A 21,761-nucleotide genomic window follows, 5' to 3' on the forward strand; every position below is an offset into this window, starting at 1 on the left:
GGGTTAAGTGACTTGCCCAAGGCCACACAGCTAGGTAATTATTAAGTGTCTAAGTTCAGATTTGAATTCAGGTACTCCTGATTCCAGGGCTGGTGCTCTATCCACTGCACCACCTAGTCACCCCATCACTCTAGACTTTGGAACCTAGATTTCATCTAGTTTGGAGAAAGAATAGTGACATCAACTTAAAGTTGTCAAACCTTTTGCTATTTCAAAAAACAGAACTATGGAAGAGACTCCAAGATACAGGATATACCCCCAGGACTCCAGAAATGCCCACTTGTCCTCCATATAAGGATCATATAAACTTCATTCAACAAGATCAACTACTACCTTGGACTTAATTTTAACCAAGGAGGAAGACTTTTTTTTTGTGACAAGAACCTTGAAAGGAAAGAACTATGTCTATGTGATACAGTTGAAAAGGTGACACATTTCATTCCAGAGCACCTGAGTTTGAATCCTTGCTATGTCACTGGTTAGAACCTGTATGACCTTGGGCAAAATCACTGAACTTCTCCAGGATTCAATTTCTTGATCTATGGAATGAGTAAGTTCGACTAGGTGGCCTCTTTAGACTCTTCCTTCTCTCTATCTATGATCCTACGATCTAAGAGGTAAGGAAGAGAATGCTGGGTATTATCAGGAGGTATGAGAATAGACTAGTAGTTTTTAAGTAGTAGTTTTTTTAAGAATCCATAGAAAAGATAGATATGAACTTTAAAGTCATCTTTAGCTTTTCTTTATTATTTCCATACTAATTTCTCCTTAATATCCTTTTATACTTGTCCCTTCCTTTCTGTTCATATTACCATCACCTTCTTGTTCTCTTCTGGTCTCTTTTTCTATATCAGATGCTATATGCTGCTTCCACATCAGTCTTCCTAAAAATAACATATTCTGCTAGCTCAAAAGTCTTCAATGAATCTCTGGAGCAAGTTCAGACTAGTCTCTACATAGCAACTTACCTTTCCAGCCTTTTCTTCCCATGTTTCCCTACATATAGCCCCTCTGTTCCAACTAAATGATTATGTCAACATGATTCTTTATCCCATGAATTTTCCTCTAGCTTTCCTATTATCATTCTTTTTTTTTGTTGTTCTATCCCTTAGGGTAGAATGCCCTTCCCAATCCTCTTCATCTATTCAAGGCCACCCTTTAAGGAACTGCTTAAATTTGACTTCTGTATAGGGTCTTCTCTAATCCCCTAGTTATATATTGATATCTTTCACTCTTGAGAATATATAGAAATTATTATTTGTACTATCTATTTGATAATCAAATATTATCTTGTTAAATCTCCTGTTTTTTGTTTGAATGGTTAGCCTTTTTATTATGATAATGACTCATTTATATGATACTTTTAGTCAACCAAGCAACAATCATTTATTAAATAGCTGTCTTGTGACAGAGACTGTGCAGGGCACTGCGAATACAAAGCCAAAGACAATAGTCCTCGTCGTCAAAGATCTTACCTTCTACCCAGCTAGTGTAACATATATATATATATATATATATATATATATATATATATAATATATATATGTAACATATATAAATAAATAAAAATAAACATATATATAAACATATATATAAATGAATATAAGGAAATATTTATGGAGAAAATATGCATAGATAAAGGTTTCTCAGGTGCTTTCCTCACAATAACCATGTGAGATAGTACAAATGTTTATATCATCATTTTACAGTTGAAGAAACCCCAGAGGGATTAAATGGCATACCTATGTTATTATTTGTTAATCTGAGGTAGAATTTGAAGCCAAGTCTCCTGAATTGAAGTCCATTATGTCAGGCTATTATTTAATTGATGTCCTCATGTTTTATATCCTCAACTAAACTGTAAAGTTCTTAAAGACAGGAACTGTATATTACACTTTTTGGTATTTCTCACACTACCTTGCTCATAGTTGATACACAATTGATATCAGTTGCTTTGATCCAATTATTCCAAGGAAACAGCAATGGGAAGCAAGGAATAGATTCTTTTTTCTTTACATCTCAAGCTCCAACCTAGAATTTTAGACTGAATGGAGCATGCAATATTGGAGATATATATATAGTAAAATACAAGGAAACCCACTTTATTTTCTTCTAAAAGGGGAAACATCTGAAACTTTTCAGGAAAGATGCCCCATCATAGGCATCTGTGCAGAGATTGACAGCTTAAAGAAAACTGGTTAACTAGAAAAGATTTTATATTTCCTTTCTGAAAGTCTCTACAACTTGATTGACAGAAGGAAGAATTTCAAGGGAGGCGTCCAAGATACAGAAACCGTAAATCTCTTTCAGAAATGCCAGTTTCCTTGAGTCACTATAATTACTGGGAATGGAAATCACTTCTCCACATGGGCAAACACAAGCTTCATGTGTGATTGAGAACTTTTAGGGTTGTAAAGAGGACAGAAATGAAAAAAGAGAATCTTTATTCCAGCTAAAATTCCTAGCCCAACATGCCTTCTTGTTAATTACAATAATAGTAATTATTGGGGGAAATGAGTTTTATATAAAAGTTCTTTTAAAAAAAATATGAGTGCCTCAAAATGGCTTCAAATATGCAAATGAACCTGAACACTAAGCACTTTGGGTAGAAATTACATCAGTGTCATTCATCATTTTATTAGCAGGTAGGTCCCTCAATTAATTTAGAGATTTCATCAATGAGCAAATTAATTAAGCTCTTATATGGGTAGGGAAGGTGCAGAAGTGTCAGAATGAATTTGTGCTTTTGACAAAAAGTAAAATGCACCATGTCTAATTGCCAGAATAATAATTTTCTACAGTGGAAATTACTGAAACAAATTCAGGGCTGTGTATTTAATTATCTAGGAGACTGGAGATGGGATATTACTTGAGATATGTTTTTAATGAAAAATATAGATGTGAGTGTGTGTGTATGTATGTATGTATGTGTAAAGAGCCCATTATTTCTCTGCAACTGGAATGATTTATTTAAAACAGATCATCATGGCTATATGCAGATGGAGGAAGGCTACTCATTGTTTTCCTTCCTAATACAGAGATGATGTTTCTATTTGTCTGAGTGGTATATAGAGAACACACATGAGTTGTAAAGTAAGTAACTCAATGCTTGTATGTGTGTGTGTGTGTGTGTGTGTGTGTGTGTGTAAAATGAAATAATAATTATTCGTAAAATATTTAAAATCTTATACTCTAGGAAGAAAAGGAGCAAAAACTAAAGATATATTTGGGAAAAATCCTCATTAGTGGTAGTCAGTAATGAAACTGCCTTCTTTGGGATTGATAGTAAAGTTTCATAAACTTTAAGAGTTGGAAAGCATCTTAGAGATCATTCAGACACATAAAGGCCTTAGGATTCAAAGAGTTTAAGTGACTCACCAAAAGACACAGGGTGTTAAAGTAGCAGAACTGAGACTTGAACACAGGTCTTTTGATTTTAAATTATACAGTCACTGAATATAGAGCTCGAACAAACCAAAATTACTAAGTATGACTCCAATGTTCCTGATATCACTCCAGATCACTTAAGGGAATAAACTCAAATTGTCCCATTCTACTTCCTGTCTCTCCAAGAAAATCAAACCAAATTGAATGAATTTCCTTTAGTACTGCCAGAGACATAAATAACAGGAAGTGAAAGGGGCTTTGTCTCAGGTTGCTGATGTTTGGGCTACTTAATGTTGCCAAAAGTGATTCTGTGCTGTTGTATACTACCTCATAGTCTAGTTGCCTCTCCAGGATCTTATTTCTTGAGGACTCCTTCCCTATCCCAGCAGAAATGAAGGTCACTTCATCATTGTAAGCAGATCATTTTCTACACCACAAACTCCACCCCCAAGATGAATGTATTTTTAGTTATAGCTCTTGTTAGTGATATAGAGGCATGTTTTACTAATACTTTTGAGCAACAACAATTTTTGAGCAAGCTACACTTTTCTCTCCTCCTGGGATAATATGAACATTATTCATATTTGATAATTTGGAAGCAAAGAGAGGGGACTTTGTATTTTTTTGGAAATAAAACAAAAATTTATTAAGAAGGTTACAAGACATAGGAAGGGAGAGAGAGAGAGAGAGAGAGAGAGAGAGAGAGAGAGAGAGAGAGAGAGAGAGAAAAGAACAGCCAAGCAGTATTGACTGGGCCATGGTCAGAGAAGACTGTATTTTTTTCTCTTCAGATGCATGACTCCATTTTAGAATAGCCTCCATTTCAGTTTAGATTGAGTAAGGTGTTGCTTATTTTCATTTTAGTTTGCTTTACAAGCTTGAGCATAAAGGTAAGTCCTCCTGGATAATTATGGAAGAAATAAGGTATTTTGTCAGCAAATTCCTAAAACAAAGAGTGCCTTTATCCTATCCACAAAAACAGTTATAAATAGCTTCAAAGTAGCAAATTTATCTTACTTTATAAAATAGGAATTTTATCTTAGTTTACAAAATATCTACTATATATTCTAATGGTGAGGCTATGGAATGGAACTCATTTTCAGTCTCCTGGCATTTATAAATCTATATGAATAAACTTCTGACCTGAATAAACTATTTTATTTGTCATGGGTTTTATTATGATAACCGACCATAATGACAGGTATCATTAGTTAATAATGAATGACATTTTTTATGGAGTGCAGTATACTTTGGTACTAAGGGGGTAATACTATAGGTATTATGGGGAGAATTTTTAAAAGAACAACAGTTAAAAGATGACAGGTCTACTTTTCTCAGAAAATATAGTGAATAGTTTGTTTAGTATTATTGTAAGCTTTGAATTTTACGGCTCACCAATATAAATATGGACAGAAGCTATTAATAACACTTCAGGTTGACCCTAAAGAAGAGAAGACACCTCTCTTCTCTTTTTTACAGAGTTTGGGAACTATGGGTTCCCTATGGATTATTTACTGTTAGGCTTGGTTAAAGTGTTAATCTACAGAATTTTCCCCCACTTTGATTCTTTTTTATGAGACAAATCTCTCTGAAAAAGAAAGGTGGCATATATTGAGAAATGAATGCAATGCTAAAACAAGCATCATCAATAACAATTTAAGAAAAAGATTTCATCAATGCCTATATATAATCAACTTAGATTTAGAAGGGTTATTTGACCTCATTTTTCTAGTATCTATCTCTTAAAAGTCAAATGCAAAGATATAGGTAGAGTAAGATATTTGGGGACTTTGTCCCATAATCTCTGAAACTAAATTTTCTGAGGACTGAGGGAGGTGCATTTCTGTCTCATGGAAATCTGTTCTTGTGTCCCATACTGAATGATCCTCAACTAATTTATGTTAGTGATGTAACTGCTCCTCTACTCAATCCTGGGATACCACTCTTTGGGTCCTGAGCCTAACACATGCTCTCCCAGGGTCTGACTTCTCCAAATTCCTTGGGGGGGGGTACTTGCCTGACTATCTGAGGAATAACCCACCCCCTCTTTTGATATAAATGTAATTTTTGGATTGGGCATTGTTACTTCTCTCCTTCCTCTCCCCACCTCTCCTTGAAATCAAATGTTTTTATCTTTTTTTTTTGCCACAAATGAAAGAATTCCTAGATATATCTCTGATTCAGTGTATTTTATTTTAAGTTTAAACTTAAAAAAGAACAGAGGAAGTAAATTAAAAAAAATCCAGTAGAGGTTACAATATTTGTGTGAAGAAGTGAACATAGAAATCAAATTTCCACAAGAATGAGAATTTTTTTCTATGTTGACCCAAAAATTCAAAATAGAAGAGCTCTTGATTATAGTTTATTTATTTATACTCTGTTTTTCTACTATGTTTTAGCCATCAAGTGTGTGAAAAAAGATGGAAAGGAATAATACAGTGTGTTAGGCAGCAGTATCTCATTTCATTTCTTCAGGATGGAGATGTGCCTTGGATAAAATGCTTTACTTGGGATTAGAAAGACCTGAAATTGATGCCTGCTTTAGAGACACTAGCTTTGTGACTAAAAGGCACTTAACTTCTCCCCAGTCTTAGTTTCCTCATTTGTAAAATGAGAAAATCAAACTAGACATCTTCTAAGGGTCTTTCCAGTTCCAAATCTGTAAGTCAATGATCCTATTCAGTTGAATTTAAAACTTCACAATCTAACCTCCTCCCACTTTTCCAGACCTCTTTGTGGTCCAGTGATATTGGTCCTCAAACTTCAGTAACTGTTATTCTGTCTTTCTTTTGTAATAACTATTCCCAGTCCTTGGAAGGTTCTAGCAACATAAGATATTACAGTACAGAAATAGAATTAACATTTAAATGCCTACTATGTACAAGTGAGGAAATTCAATACACAAAAAACATAGGGTAGAAGTAATACTCAAGAGAGCCATGTTATTGGAGTTGACACCAAACAAAGTGACTGGTGGGATATGAAGAGATGCCTGGGAATTTGGAGCCCTCTATAAAGGCAGGTTTTTAGGGGAACTTTTTGATTCTTCAGCCCTCCAATCATAGGGCTAGAGACACCTTAGGGTACAGATGGGGTATGAGTACAAAAGTTGAAGTAATCTATAAAATGATGAATTTCTCTGGTAATGAGATTAGTGTGTGTGTGTGTGTGTGTGTGTGTGTGTGTGTGTGTGTGTGTGTATGTGTAAGAGAATGATGGGGGAAAGAAATAGCATGGTACATTGGTACATGTCTCCCTCCTTATATCTGTCATGTGGAACCACTGGATTTTTTTTAAACTCAGATTAAGAATCACCTTCTAATCTACACGAAATCTTTCCTGATTTCTTCAGTTGCCAAAAACCACTCCCAAATCTCAAAAAAATCTCATATTAAATTTGCTTTCATTCTATGTATACTTATATAAGGATATATTAATAATCCTTGTTAATGTATTGCATTATGTTATTCTGCTAAAAGGTATGGAGGAATTGGTGAAAATTACATTGCTTAATTTATACAGGTTGGTAAATTCAATACTTCTATTTGCAAGACTGTGCTAATATTCTCTGAGACAATATACCTTAGTCAAGATAAGTTTACATAGAAGGGAAATCGGGGGATGAAATAATTATTTTTTGGTATTGGTTGCCTAAGGTGTTAGAAAAAAATGAAACAGTAAGAAAATAACATAGGGCAAGTGGGTGGCATAGTAGACAGTGCTTGACCTGGAGTAAGGAAGATTCATGTTCCTGGGTACCAATCTGGTCTGTGACTTACTACTTGTGACCCTAAGTAAGTCATTTAACCCTGTTTGCCTCAGTTTGCCTCATCTGTCAGATGAACTGGCAAAGGAAATGGCAAACCATTCCATTATCTTTGCCAAGAAAATCCAAAATGGGGTCACATAGAGTTGGACATGACTGAAATGACTGAAAAAGAATAACATTGCCTGACCAAGGTACAGATTGGGGCATCAGGCTTTGTAGAATGATATTTTGTTTTTGCTTAGGTTGTAAGAAATGGCAGGTAGTGTGTACTATGGAATGCTTTTCATTGCTACTATCTGAATTATAACCTTAAAATATCCTGGGATGTTTCTAGTTATAAAAAAGAATAATATCAGATTACATGCCAATTTAATATTTCTACAAATTAAAATCTTGCCTGATTCAAAAATCATCTTGAGAGTTAGGCAAAGTAAATAAAAGTAAGTAGCAGGATCCCAGAGAGCTATAGCTACCAAAGGTGAAGTTGTTTTGAATTAAATTTTTAGAAAAAAGATCCTAATGCTTTTTTTTAAAAAAAAGATCTTAGTCAACACTAATCTATGTATCTTGTAAAAGAATAATGTTCTATTTAGATTTAGAACTAAAAAAAGAACTAATTTTTTCATTCCTCTTTCATTCTCAAAGTATCTAAGGTTATACAGCTACAAAGTGACAAAAACTTGATTTGAATCAATCTTTGATTCCATCTCTCTTTCTACTGTAACATGCTACCTTCCCCAATATTCCTTCAAGTTTTAGGCTTTGTACCTTCCAACTCCAAGGCCAAGGGCTCTAGAAACAACTGGCTTAGAAACATGGAACTGAATAAAACCAACTGATAGCATTTATTCAATCTCCCTGTTTGTAGGTAAATATACATTTAAAAGAGACCTATTTCTCCTAGGCCTGATCAAATCTTCAAAGAAGGAGGCTTCAGATTTTCTTTGTAGTGTATTTGTATTCACAGTTTAGCCTAGTGCTAAGACCATGGTTGATTGCATTGTATTTCATTAGCAGTAATTTCTCTGATTCTTAATCTACCTACCATGCTAAAATTTAAGCCTATTCCCATTCAATCCACTTTAATAGTTTTCATAGGTTTAATAGATTTCAAAGTATCATTTTTATTGTAAGATGCTGTTTTTTTTTTAAAAAATACATTGTCATTCTCTCCATAGAAATCCAACTAATCTGGTAAAAATATGAGTATTGTACTTTAAATACAAAAATCAGCTCATAATCATTTTATATCATACCTTTGTTTCCTTTATATTTGTGAAGATTTTATTAATCTTTCTTCCAGATTTTTCTTTTCTGGAACATAAGAAATTAGTTTTTATATAGCAACTTTACAAATAATTTTCAAAAAATTTTAAAAGAAATCCATACATTTTGGCTTTGCCTCCACTCATGATTCCTCAAGGGATTCTTTTCCTCCCCTGGTTCTTCCCCCTCCCACTTCTCTGTAGATTTCTAGGCCAACAAATAGTACCCATAAGTAAGGATACAGATTCCCATGAAAAGGAAACACAAAGGGATTATAAAGGAGAGGCATTGGCTGGCTGCCTCATTTTTACCCAGTCCAACCTGATTTCTTTTAGCTCTGGGAAATTGGATTATTACTTCTGTTTATTGCTGTTTGAAGCCTTTTCCCATAGAGTATCTTTCTAAAATCACTATTCATTTGGTTGCTTATCTATCACAAACCTTCATGCTGTAATTTGCTTGCAGGGTGTTCCAACTAGCAATTCATTTTGAGGTTCACAAAGCATTTCCCCCATACTAACTCCAGTGGGATGTAAACTCTTTGAAGATAGGAAATCTTTTTATTTTCTTTGCCCTCATATTGGATTCAAGAGATATGGTGGATGCCATTGCACCTTCTAGTGCAATGGCATTGCACTTGAATTGAGGTAGGTATTGCAAATATTATCTTTCCATTTTAAAGGTGGAGGTACTGAGACTTGGAGAGAGTAAATGAATCATCCATGGCTACCCAATGTTCAAGAATCAGGTCCTGAACATTGAGCTTCCATATTCCAAGTCCAGCATTTCTTCCACTAAATTACAGCACCTGACTATTAATGAGTTATGTTACTGAGTATAAAGGCAGCCATCTAGGGATGCTTCCTTAGTATTATACAGAACCCTTCAACTACCTGTTCAACTTGGACTTGATTTGTAGTACAGAATAATCGCCAGATCTCTTTTTGTCATGAAACCAATGTTATTTCATCCCTAAGAAATTGTTCTGTTGAATAGCACCCTATATATAGTAAAGTGTTCTATATTAGCTTGTTAATTTTGTTTTTAATCTAACATCCCTCATTTAGTCTCCTGGGCAAAATGGAACACTGATTCTCACTGTATAGTTTTAAAATAGGTTCAGAAATATCTAGCATTGGTAGAGAAAAAAGGATTGAGACATATTGGCAAACTTGGGGAGCTTCAGGGAGGGGAGGTGGAAGGATCTCAGAAGAACCAATATTTTTTTCATTTACCAGAGAGGTGTATTAGTCGTTCTTCTGACTTGCCCTGGCATGATCACTTTCTACCTTTGGCTTGGTGACAATATTCATATAAACAGCTCATTTGTATCTAAAAAAATGAGCAAATAGTACTCTCTGGCAATGGGTAGCTGCTTACATGATATCTTTAAAAAAGACAAAAGAAGCAAATCCATACTCCATTCCCTTCCAGGAGCTTCTTCAATCAAAGTGAAGGATGCAGAGTTGGCCACTTTGTCTCACGCAAGCTGCCAGGGAAACACACAGTGTAATTAGTAACTCTGAGTGTTGCCAAGTGAGGCATACAAAATGTTTTTTTGCCTTTGCTTATAAATTTCAACACAGGTTGGAAAACACAAAACCCCAATTCATTAAGGAGACAAATCTAATCTGATCCACCATTCTGGGCCAAGTTCTGACAACCTGAGGGATAGGTTAAGTGACATCAGGACTCTTATCCAGCAGAGATACTCAACAGAATTCTGATATGAAGAGTTTATGACAGGGTGTCTCTATAATCCCTCTCTCTCGTGTATAAACACACACACACAGATTATAAATAAACAAACAAACAAATAAATAAATATTTCTTTCCTTTTTTCATTAAAAATTATTAATTTTGTTTTTTCATTAAAATTATTAATTTTGTTTTTATATCACAATCAGTTCTACATCTTATTTTTATTCACTTGAAGTGGCTTCTCCATTATAATAAAGAAAAATAGTTAAGTAAAAGTAATTGATAATGGTGACTGCATTTGACAATATATGCAATATTTTGCTTCTTTCTGTTCCACCACCTTGTGAAGAAATCACAAGTATATTTCCTTAAATGTTTTCCCAGATTTATTGTTGGTTTTTGATTTTTTCAGTTTGTTTCCTTTTAGTATCCTTTTCATTTATATTGTATAAATTGTTCTTCTGGTTTTGCTCACTTCTCTCTGCATCAGTTCATATAAATGTTCCCATTTTAAAAATTTCCTCATGTTACCATTTCATGATACATAATAATATTCCACTATATTAATATAGCATAATTTATTCAGCCATTGCTCAATTAATGAACAATAGTTAGTTCTTTGCTACTGCCTAGTAGTAAGCTCCAGTGCTTCTCCCACTAAAACATTGTGTGAGTACTCACAGAACATTGACCAAATTGTTAGATTATCATGCAAGTCACATTATCTCTCCAATCTTCTTTTTGCAAAATTCTTACTCCCTTTTATATCTCAGAATAGAGTGATGGCAGGAATGAATGAGAAGTGTGGGAATCCTTTAAGTTTAAGAGATGCATCCAAAGTGTCTTGTAAGCCCATTTGTGTGTATTGGATAAGTTGTTTCTCATTTAGATTAGGTGTATCAGATCTGGGACAGTGAGCCTCCTTACTTCCAGCAAGACTCTTCAGTGAAGTCAAACCAGATTAAAATTTTAACACTAAATGAAATGTTTAACTAAATAAAAATATAATACAACACAGATAAGTCAATATTAAGTCAAATGTTTCCATTTGTGTTTGATAAGCACCAATTAATTAGATGGCATAATTTGTAGGCTATTAGTAGAGATAATTCATGGATGAAAGGGCTGGGTCTGAATTCAAATCTTGCCTCAGACATTTTACTATTTTAATCTCTGTACTTCATCCTGAAGCTTTTCACCTTTCTCTCTTTCTATTTCTTCATCTGTGAAATGGGGATAATAAGAGCATCTACCTCATAGAATTGCTCTGAGGATCAAATGAATTAAGATATACAGTTTTATAATTGCTATTTATTATTACTATATATATTCATAGAAAAATATTATTTATTTTCCCTTTCCATTATGATTTGCAGTAAAACCAAACCAAACAAATAGCATTTTTATTTTTTGGATCCCTAAACATTAGTAGAGTAAGCTATAAGGCAAATTTGGAGGGGGGGGGAAGAAGACAATGAGAAAGAATGTAAATATTGAGCACAGTGATTTGAACATAGTAATTGATTCTTTTTTGTTAACTGACTGAAGATATGGTTACTCAAAAGTCCATAGTGCACTTTGTTATTTAGGTTGAACCAGGTTTTTGTGTTGGTTGTCCCAGTCAACTTTTTATCATTTCCTAAGTGAGTTCCCTTCTTGTTTTGAGAAAAAGAACAGCAATGGTAAAAGCTATTCTTTTTTCTTTCAGGGACTGAGTGGAAGACTGATGGCCTCATGTGTACTTCATCTGGTGGCTTTCAAACTGAGTTTAAAAGACAAAAAGAAAAAAAAATACTTGTATCTATCCCTACTCTGAGATTAAAAAAGTCAGAAGAAGAGATTCATTATGGGGAAGGCTCCCTAAAGTGTACATGTAAATTTTGACTTTTTGTGTGCTTGTGAGAGGAGATGTGAGGATTTTACTTATATGGAATCAAAAAAGGCTGAATAAAGTATCGGATATGGAGGAAGACCTTATACCTCATATCCTTATTAGCAGTTTGATGCTGGGTAAATCCTTTAATTGCTCTGTGTCTATATGTTTTCTCTGTAAAATGGGAGTTGGAATTGTTGTCCTCTGAATTCTTTTCCTGTTTTAAATACATGATGGTATTAATCATAGATGTTAATTCCCTTCAAATTTTAAATATATGATGTTATATTCATCATTCTTTCTTATTGAAGAATGCTTAGATTTATACAGGTCTCCTTCTAGATAAATTAGCTCATGGTGACATTCTGTTCCTTTTAATCCATTAGTTTAAGTGTGCTATTGATATAATCTTGGGGAAATTGGTTAAACATGTCATTTCTTACTCTTCAATTTCCTAATCTGTAAAATTTGTATTTGATTAGATGCTGTTTCCAGTTCTAATTGTTTGGGATTCTATACCCATCCATTAGAATCAGACCAAACTTAGAAAACCTCCCTTACCCTATTCTGTCCATTCTCATTCTGTTGTATACTTTTGTCAGAATAAGCCTAGGAGAAAGAGAAATATTCCCTCTCCCTATCATACATTCTACTTTTATTTTTCCTTCTACCCTCTTCTTCCTTTGATACAACCTCTTTTCTTAAATTATATCTCAAGGTTAGTGGAATTGCCATACCCTAAAATCATCATTGGAAAAAATTTGTTTAAAAGTTTCAGACAATAAAGCAAGCTGGCAAGGAGAGATATGTAATTGCTGTTCTTTATGTAGACCGCTAAAGCCACATGTTTTAACCATCTAAGGACAGCAGGGATTTTTCTGTTTCTGAGTCAAGTGTAATACCCTATTTTCCTCCCTGCTTTCTTTCTTTTCCTTTTCAGAAAAAAAGTAGAATTAATTTTCATTGGGATTAACTAAATCTCTTTGTTCTTTTATGTTGGCAACATGAGGTTTCAGCAGACCTCTGATCTTGCATTGAATAAAAATATAGTATTACAATCAAACTCCAAGGCTGGGGGCTTGAACCCAATTTGGATTAAACTACACTGTAGAGAGCATTCTTTAGCTAATAGAGGGATTGTCCAGGGAGCTGATGCTGAAGGGTTACCCCACACTCTGCCCCCCTCCCTATGAACTTTTCCAATACACAGTGTTTCTTTTGTTACACAAATCCAAGACCAATCACTAGGAAGCTTATCCTCAGAGCTGGATGTTCAGAGCCTACACAATCCTACATAAAGCTGTCACTGAGGTTGAAGAGGGGAGAGCAAGCCAGGTCAGATCCAGGCAAAATTGTGAAGCAGAAAAAAAAAGAAGCCTTTAATTTCCCTTTCATCTTCTCCTTTGTCACCCCTATTTTCTTCTTGGTGATATTCTCTTCCTCCAGGGATGACCAGAATCTTTCCTGCCCCACAGAAAATTATACCTGAATTTAGTACCCTTAGGTCAAATTCTATTTTCTAGATTATGAAGAGTTTGAACCATATTCAAACTTATCTGCATTTTTGTCCCATTCCTTCGATTTGCTAGGTAATAGTCAAACTTAATTCCCTTCCTCTTACCCTCCTAGTCTTCCTTTTTCCTTTTCATCTTTCTCCTTTTTTCCCTTCATCTTCTATTTTCTCTACCATTTTACCTCTTCTGCTTCTTTCTCATCTCCTCCCTTATCTTCTTCCTCCATCTTTCTCTTCTATATCTCCCTCTTCTACTTTGTTGAGGCATGATTGAAGAAGGACTCTCTCCTATTGTTATTCATCTTTCTCTTCCTTTCCTTCCTCCTTTCTTCTCTTTTCCTTCCTCCTCTTCTTTTTCTTCTCCCTTTATTAACCACCAACTATGTTTAAGGCAAGACTGTAGATCTTGGGATAAAGAGAAGAATATAGGAGATGAATTCTGCTCTCAAGTCACTATCCAGCTGGGGTGGGGGGAAGATATAGACATGAAAAGATATGCAATAATATAAATTGGCAAATGCATATGTGGTCCACTCTGAGACTGTTAGGGCTTCATTTCTCTCTCTAACTCAGGACCAAACAACTGAGAGAGAAAAGGGGAAGATTGGGAGGTGAGCCATTAAGCAATCCTCTCTTCTCATTCAGTTTCATTGACAAGTATTTCTCTGTAGAGGTCTCCTTACATGTATAGATATGTATATGTGTATTTATGTACATTATCTAATCTATCTATTATTTATCTATCAATATAGATAGATGTGTATAGAAGAGAAAAACTGTATTTTTCAACTTGCCTGTCCTTTGACTTATTGATTTTAATGGTGAAATTCTTTTTCTCTCCAATATTGAGACCTTAGCTGCCTCCAACCATAGGGTCAAAATCTGTGTGCAGATAGAAGTCCTCTTTATCACCATCAAGAATCCTGGCCCCCAGGAAAGGAAAGGGCCATCCTAAATTTCATTATCAAGTAAGTGATGGAAACAAAAGAACTTTCTTGAGATCTTGGTTGGGGACTAATCACTGAGAGCTGGGATGGGGGGGAGGGTGGTGGTCAGAAAAAGCTTCAGGGAAAAGGTAAGGCTTGAACTGATTTAGAAGAATTAGTTCCTTAGATAATCTGGTGATGGACAAACAAGGTCAGGCCATCATTATTTTGTGCCTAGAATATTCCAGGAATCTCCATATTCATCTTATTGTCTTTCCCTCCTACTTTGTCAATTTAGTCTTTATAGCAATGGTAGTTAAAATCTCTCTAAAACATAGTTTTGTACATTATTCCCTTTCTAAAAACCTTAAATATCTTCCTGTCACTTTTAGAATAAATATTAATTTCCCCCATCTTGCTTTAAAACTTTTTAACCCTCTTTCTTCCTATCTCCTTTTTTCCCCTATCCCTTTCCTTCTTTCCCTCCTCTCCTTCATCCAGAGTGTCTCAGTTCTTTTTATATCATAATCCTTTCAATGTCTGATAAAGTGCATGGACCTCTTCTCAAACTAATGTTTTTTAAATAATTGAAGAGCATGATAAATTTTATTTAGAGGTTAGTGGAAATATAGAGGTAATTGTTTCCTTATCTAAGTTTATACACACCCTGAAATTATCCAGGATCCTGCTTTATCCAAACTTAAAGTGTTACCATTTCTTTTTTTAGATTTTTGCAAGGCAAATGGGGTTAAGTGGCTCGCCCAAGGCCATACAGCTAGGTAATTATTAAGTGTCTGAGACCAGATTTGAACCCAGGTACTCCTGACTCCAGGGCCGGTGCTTTATCCACTGCGCCACCTAGCCACCCCTAAGTTTTACTATTTCTTAGGGAATATATTTATTCTAATTTTCACAATAATTATCTAGAAACAATGACTGCTCCAAGAAACAACTCACATTTCCAGTGAGGGATCTGGAGCAGTTTTTTTTTTTTTTTGCAAGACAAACGGGGTTAAGTGGCTTGCCCAAGGCTACACAGCTATGTAATTATTAAGTGTCTGAGGTCAGATTTGAACTCCTGTACTCCTGACTCCAGGGTCAGTGCTCTATCCACTGCACCACCTACTTGCCCCTCTGGAGCAGTTTTAAGAGCAGCAGTTCTCTTACTTCCCTCTAGATTATGATTTCTATATTTGATGCCATCTCAAGTTTTTTTCTTCAACTGCGGTACCCTACTCATGGTATTGAGATGGGCAGGAAACAAATTTTGGCTCAGAAGTGAATTATCTATTCTTCCCCAAGTTCTTTCTAGACATGATGTACTCACTTGACCTCAATGGCTGGGATAGGCCATGATCCAACATCATAGAATCTTAGAACTTCAGAGGTCATCTAGAATCACCTGTAACTGATCAGGAGCTCCCTTTTTGCCAAAGTTATTGATTATTCAACCTTTGCTTAAAGACCTCTGGTTAGGGAAAAATAATATCTTTGAAGAACTTCATTATAGTCTTTCCCCACTGATAATAGGTCATCTTTCCTTTGGCCCAATAAAGGAAAATTAACACACCAGTTGAATATCACCCACTAGTATGAATCACAGCATATGTTAGAATCTTTTTTCCTTAAAAAAAAAGGTCAGGGTTTAAAAAATGGTTGTGAAGTCATATTCCCACTAAAACTCTTAGAGAGATAAATTGTTGAAGATTTGGCTAAGCTTTCAGGCAATTTCTTTAAAGTTTAATAAATCTTATTAATCCTTTAAACCCTAGGACAAGACTCACATCTTCCATAAAATTTTCCCATATGACCATAGTATTGTTCTATTATCTGTATTTCCTTTTGGGGCACCTGGACAAATACATGCCTTTTTAATGTAAGTACTAGTTTACAGTTTCAAAGAAATTTTGGATTTGTCTTTTTTAAATATCTTCTAAATAGAAATTTGGTCCTGTCCAATGCTATGCAGGCCAGAGGTAATTTGAGACTCAATTTTTACTTAGAAGATTTCCAGAGGTTATATCCCTGGTGTTGAGTTTCCATAAATTTAATCATGGAACTTGAACAAAGGAAAAGATCTTACTGACCAGGGCAAGGTTAGTTTAGCAACTTCAAGAATAAGATATGTTCCTAGATTTAGAGAGAAAGTAGCTATCATTAAAGCAATAATGCATGTTGAAAAGTTTAACTCCCCAATGGCCTTGCATCTTCACTTTAATACAGTAAAATGTCTTGATATGATTATTTCATAAGTCTCTATTCAGGAATTGTATGAGAAACAACATAGGGCAATGGGTAGAGGGTTAGCCTCAAAATTAGGGAGATGTGGGTTCAAATCCTGCCCCTGACAATGCTGGTTTTGTGACTCTTGATGAATTATTTATATTTAGTATTCTGGCTAACTAATATTATACAATTTCAGAGAAGGTGCTAGCCTATATTGGAGAAGGAGTTTTTTAAACTGACAAAAATCATGAGTCCAGTTCTTGTCCTTATTTTGCACAATGAAAGAGTGTTAGATCTGGAAACTTGAGTTTAAATCCCAGGGCTGCTACTGATTAGCCATGTGACCATGAACATTTCATTTAAACTTTCTGAATTTCAGTTTTCTTATCTAAAACATAGTACAGAATTTGAACCTATACCTATTATGCAAAGTATTATATAAATGTTAATTATTATTATGGATTTCATATTGTGTTTCAATTGCTACTTAATATTTCTGGAAATTTTCTTAGTGTGGGAATGTGAAGCAATTGTCTTCATAGATAAGATACTGGCTAAAAATATACTTACTGTAGAGGGACTCTAATTGTCTTTTTTCAAGAAGTTTATCAAATAGATTTTGAGTTTCTGTCAGTTTACCTTCACATCAACTTCTTTTTAGCTCGTTACTAGTTTAGAAATGTTTTTTCATCAGTCCAGGATCTTCTTCCCGCTTGCCCTAAACTCACATACACCTCCAACCAAATTGGTGATACTGCTCTCAGGTTGCTCTAATGGTCACAATAATGTATACTGATGATATTTTCTATCAGTTAAAAACTTCTTATAATAACTTCTTCCCCACCAAATGCAAAGTAAAGTAAGTTAGAAATGGATATAGAGGTTCAAAATATCTCAGCTTTCACTAGTCTTCTTTCTTCTGGGTAGAAAAACACTAGAGAATTCTCATCATTTCTTGGGACAACTCATGATGACAGGTAATAATCTCAAGGTACAAGTATGGCCTCTAGGGCCATGGCCATTTTGTCTAGAAAAAAATAAAGTAATACAGGGCCTCTATTTATTTATTTAGATTAAGTAAAGGATTCAGGACTTGTATTTATTTTATATAGCTATGTAAATAAGTATCAATTAATGAATAAATGCATGTTGAAGGAACTGACTGAGATAATGAAATGCTTCACAGAGCAAGAAAAGGTTAGAGCAGGAAGGAACTTGAGAGATGATGTAACTCAATTTTCATTTTACAGAGGAGGGAAATGAGGTCCAGGTGTTCTTGTAAAGGTTTGAAAAAATACATACACATATACATACATGAATACATGCATAAATCCATATATGCACATACCACATTTAAGTTTTATCTGAATTATTGACATTTTCTCCATCACTTTCTTAAATCTAGACAATCAACAAAACATTAAATCACCCCCAATTTATAGTATTTACTTATTTCCAAGGTATAAATGCTCATACTGGAAATTAAATAATTCTTCCTGGTTTGAACTGGTTCTTTCACAATCCTAGGTCCAAAGAGAAGATATCACTTGTGGTTTCTCTGGATATCATACTGTTCCCTTTATTTGAAATTTTACCAACACAGGGGCATTTTTGTTCCCTTTAGTCAAACTATTATTTCCATGGTTCATGCCATTCATGAGTGTTTTTCCTGGAACTTTATTACACTTAGATAAAAGTTCTGAGATCTTGTAGAATACATCCAGGAAGACACAGGGTTGGGGGGGGCAGGGGGGGGGGGCGGAGAGAGAGAGAGAGAGACAGAGAGACAGAGAGAGAGAGAGAGAGAGAGAGAGAGAGAGAGAGAGAGAGAGAGAGAGAGACAGAGAGAGACAGAGAGAGAGAGAGAGAGAGAGAGAGAGAGAGAGAGAGAGAGAGAGAGAACCCTAATAGATATGTTTATTTTTTTTTTTACTGATAAGCTTCAGTTGATCTTTGAAGCATTGACTCTCCCCAGAAAAGATGGGACTTCAAGCTCAACTAATTACTTGAATGCTGGACTTTTTGAAAAGACTAGAAAATAGAGGCAGCTGAAGTAGAGTTGAAAACTATGATGCCATTGTTGGAAACTGAAGGAACTTTGGTTCCTTCCCCACTCATAGCAGTATATTTAGCCTCAGGGAGGAATACCGGGTATTTTGTGCTTCTTTAGTTCATCATATGTAACCCCCATATTGTTGGCCAATATGTAAGTGAAAACCAATAGCCCAAAACCGAATTTTCAGATTTTTTAGTCTCTATGATGTATAGGAATAAGTATAGTAGAGCAATATGGTTTTTACTAGAATGAGATGAAAGTCATAGATTATGACATAGGTGACTAGTCATTGGTGTAGACAGGCATATACTATGTATGTTTATGTGTGCATATATATATGTATAATATATGTATATATGATTTATATTTTGATTAAATGTATTCCTCAAGTAATGAGGAGACCAATAGAGTTTATTCAATGAAGTATATGCAAGGATATAAAATAATGGACATTGCTTATGGGGGTGTGGCAATTTAATCAAGTGATTTTCTTTACAAACACTTTCATAGAAACAAATATGCATAGATGTAGAACCCATTTAGGGGCAAGAGTTAAGGGATGATTATTAACTAGCTGTCCTGAAATCCTAACACAGAAGAACAGTTCTTTTGTCTAATATTCACAAATGCATCTCTTGTGGAGTGGTGTTATATACTCTATGACTTCTTGTTTCAGGTTTCTTTAATCCAAAGATGATTGGAAAATTTTCTGACCCAAAATAAGAATTATAGAGAGGGGGGGGTGGCTAGGTGGTGTAGTGGATAAAGCATCGGCCCTAGAGTCAGGAGTACCTGGGTTCAAATCCGGTCTCAGACACTTAATAATTACCTAGCTGCGTGGCCTTGGGCAAACCACTTAACCCCGTTTGCCTTGCAAAAACCTAAAAAAACAAAAACAAAAACAAAAAAAGAGTTATAGAGAGATAGAGCTTGGTTCTCTAACCCAGAGCAAGTACTCATGTCTATGGTCATAGAGTAAAATCTTCCTACTGAAAATATATAGTGTTAGGATTGGAAGGACCTTGGAGCTCATTTAGCTAATTCTTTAATTTTACAAATGAGAAAACTAAGGCCTAGAAGAGATAGTAAGCAAGTTGACCAAGATCACATTATAAAATAGTCAAGATTTGAACCTAAATCTTGTGACTCCAATTTTAGTGCCCTGTTTTATTACATTAATTTTATATTTCTTCCCTCATTTGTATGACAATATTTATTCATTTTTATTTTTAAATATTTAATTTTTTTCCAGTTACTTAAGACCCATTTTAAACATTCATTTAAAAAATTTGAGTTCCAAATATCCTCCCTTCTTCCCTCCCAACCCCTCTCCCTAAGATGGTAGGCCATTTGATATAGATTATATATGTGTAATCATATAAAATATATTTCCATATTAGCCATGCTGTGAAAGAAGAAATAGATAAAAGAGGAAAAAAACCCCCAAAATCAAAAGAAAGTGAAAATAGTATACTTTGACCTGCATTCAGTCTTCATCAGTTCTTTGGATATGAATGGGTTACAAGTCTTTTGATTTGTCTTTGATTATGTTATTGCTAGGATGAACTAAGTCACACAATGTTGCCTTTTACTGTGTACAGTGTTCTGGTATCAGTTCATGTAATTTATTCAGGTTTTTCAAAAATCTACCTTCTTGTCACTTTTTATAGCACAATAGTATTTCATTGTAGTCATATACCACAACTTGTTCAGCCATTCTCCAACTGAAGGACATCTCTTTAATTTCTAATTTTTTGACATATTTTTGACCATATAGGTTCTTTCCTTTTTTCTTTATGATTTCTTTGGGATACAGACCTAGATTGCCAGATCAAAGGGTATATACACAAGTATTTATTCACTAGTTGTGTGACTCCTAGACAAAAAACTCTGTTACAATTTCCTCAACTGTAAAAATGTGGCCAATTCTTATAGGGTTGCTTTGAGGATCAATTGAAACAATATATGTAAAGGACACTTTACTATTTAGCACAGTGACAGGCTCTTAATAAATGTTCATTCCTTTTCTTCTTCCATGTCTATGCACATAGGAATACCCCTAAAACATAAAGTTATAAACACTAGTAAAAATATGCCTAAGATTAGTTCTGGGAAAAAATGGTTGACTTTAGAATCAGAATATCTAGGGTCAGATCCTACATCTGATACTGATTGCCAGTGTGACCTTGAGCAAATAATCCTCCATGAGCTTTAGTTTCCTTAGTTGTCAAATGAGAAATTTGAACTAGAGGAATTCTATAGATCCTTCTATGGATCTGGCTCCAGAACTATTATAGGCAACTTGATAAAATAGATAGGATATTAGACTTTCAGTCAGAAAGACTTGGATTCAAACACAGATTAGCTGTATAACATGGGAAAGTCACTTAACCTCTATATACTTTAGTTTTCTCATCTGCAAGATGCAGGAATTGGACTTGATAACCTTACCATTTTTTCTAGCTCTAAATCTATTTATTATTCGTGCTGATCTTCATTATTTAAAATTGCAAAAAAAATCAGTAAAGTAATTGAAGGGCTTGTGCATATACTTCACTGAGAGAGATGCAATATGAGACTCTCATCCTGGTCAATAAAGCAAAGATTTATTCCTACCCTACAGGGATTTCTGTGCCAAGTGTTAGAGAACAGAAAAAAATTAAGGTTAAACAAATTTCTCAGCATATTCAGAATTGCATAGCCAAGATTAGAATTTACAGGCCTGGTTGACACTCTAGGGTTCGGTGGAACAGTGGATCACCCCATCTCCTTCTTAGCAAGAAGGATTAAAAAAACCCGAAGAAGGACAATAGCAGTATCCTTTATTTTGTGTTACAGATGGTAACCTGAACCTATGGGGGAATAATGAACAACTTGGAAAAGCATTCCCAGGACCTTGGCTATTGTTTTAGGGGGAAGAAGCTGGGAGCTCAATTACCACAGAGGCACCGGAACTGAATAGGTTCAGAAAAGAACCTAGTAGTGAATTTGGAACAAAAGCATTGAAGAAGGAGGGAGGGAAGGAAGCTAATCCCAGCTTTTTG

At 34.8% G+C, this 21,761-nt stretch overlaps 1 long non-coding RNA gene across 1 annotated transcript in view; it reads left to right on the plus strand.

Annotated features, from left to right (window-relative positions):
* The window catches only part of LOC141520033 (uncharacterized), an 81,179-nt gene extending 64,874 nt beyond the window's left edge, over positions 1–16,305 (plus strand). The window contains exons 4-6 of the long non-coding RNA XR_012477517.1: positions 11,832–11,996; positions 14,360–14,477; positions 16,208–16,305. This is a non-coding gene — a long non-coding RNA (uncharacterized LOC141520033). The remainder of the gene's footprint in view (positions 1–11,831; positions 11,997–14,359; positions 14,478–16,207) is intronic.
* Positions 16,306–21,761: the final 5,456 nt, after the last annotated feature.

This window comes from Macrotis lagotis, chromosome 4 (genome assembly GCF_037893015.1).
Source record: "Macrotis lagotis isolate mMagLag1 chromosome 4, bilby.v1.9.chrom.fasta, whole genome shotgun sequence".
NCBI classification, from domain to species: domain Eukaryota; kingdom Metazoa; phylum Chordata; class Mammalia; order Peramelemorphia; family Peramelidae; genus Macrotis; species Macrotis lagotis.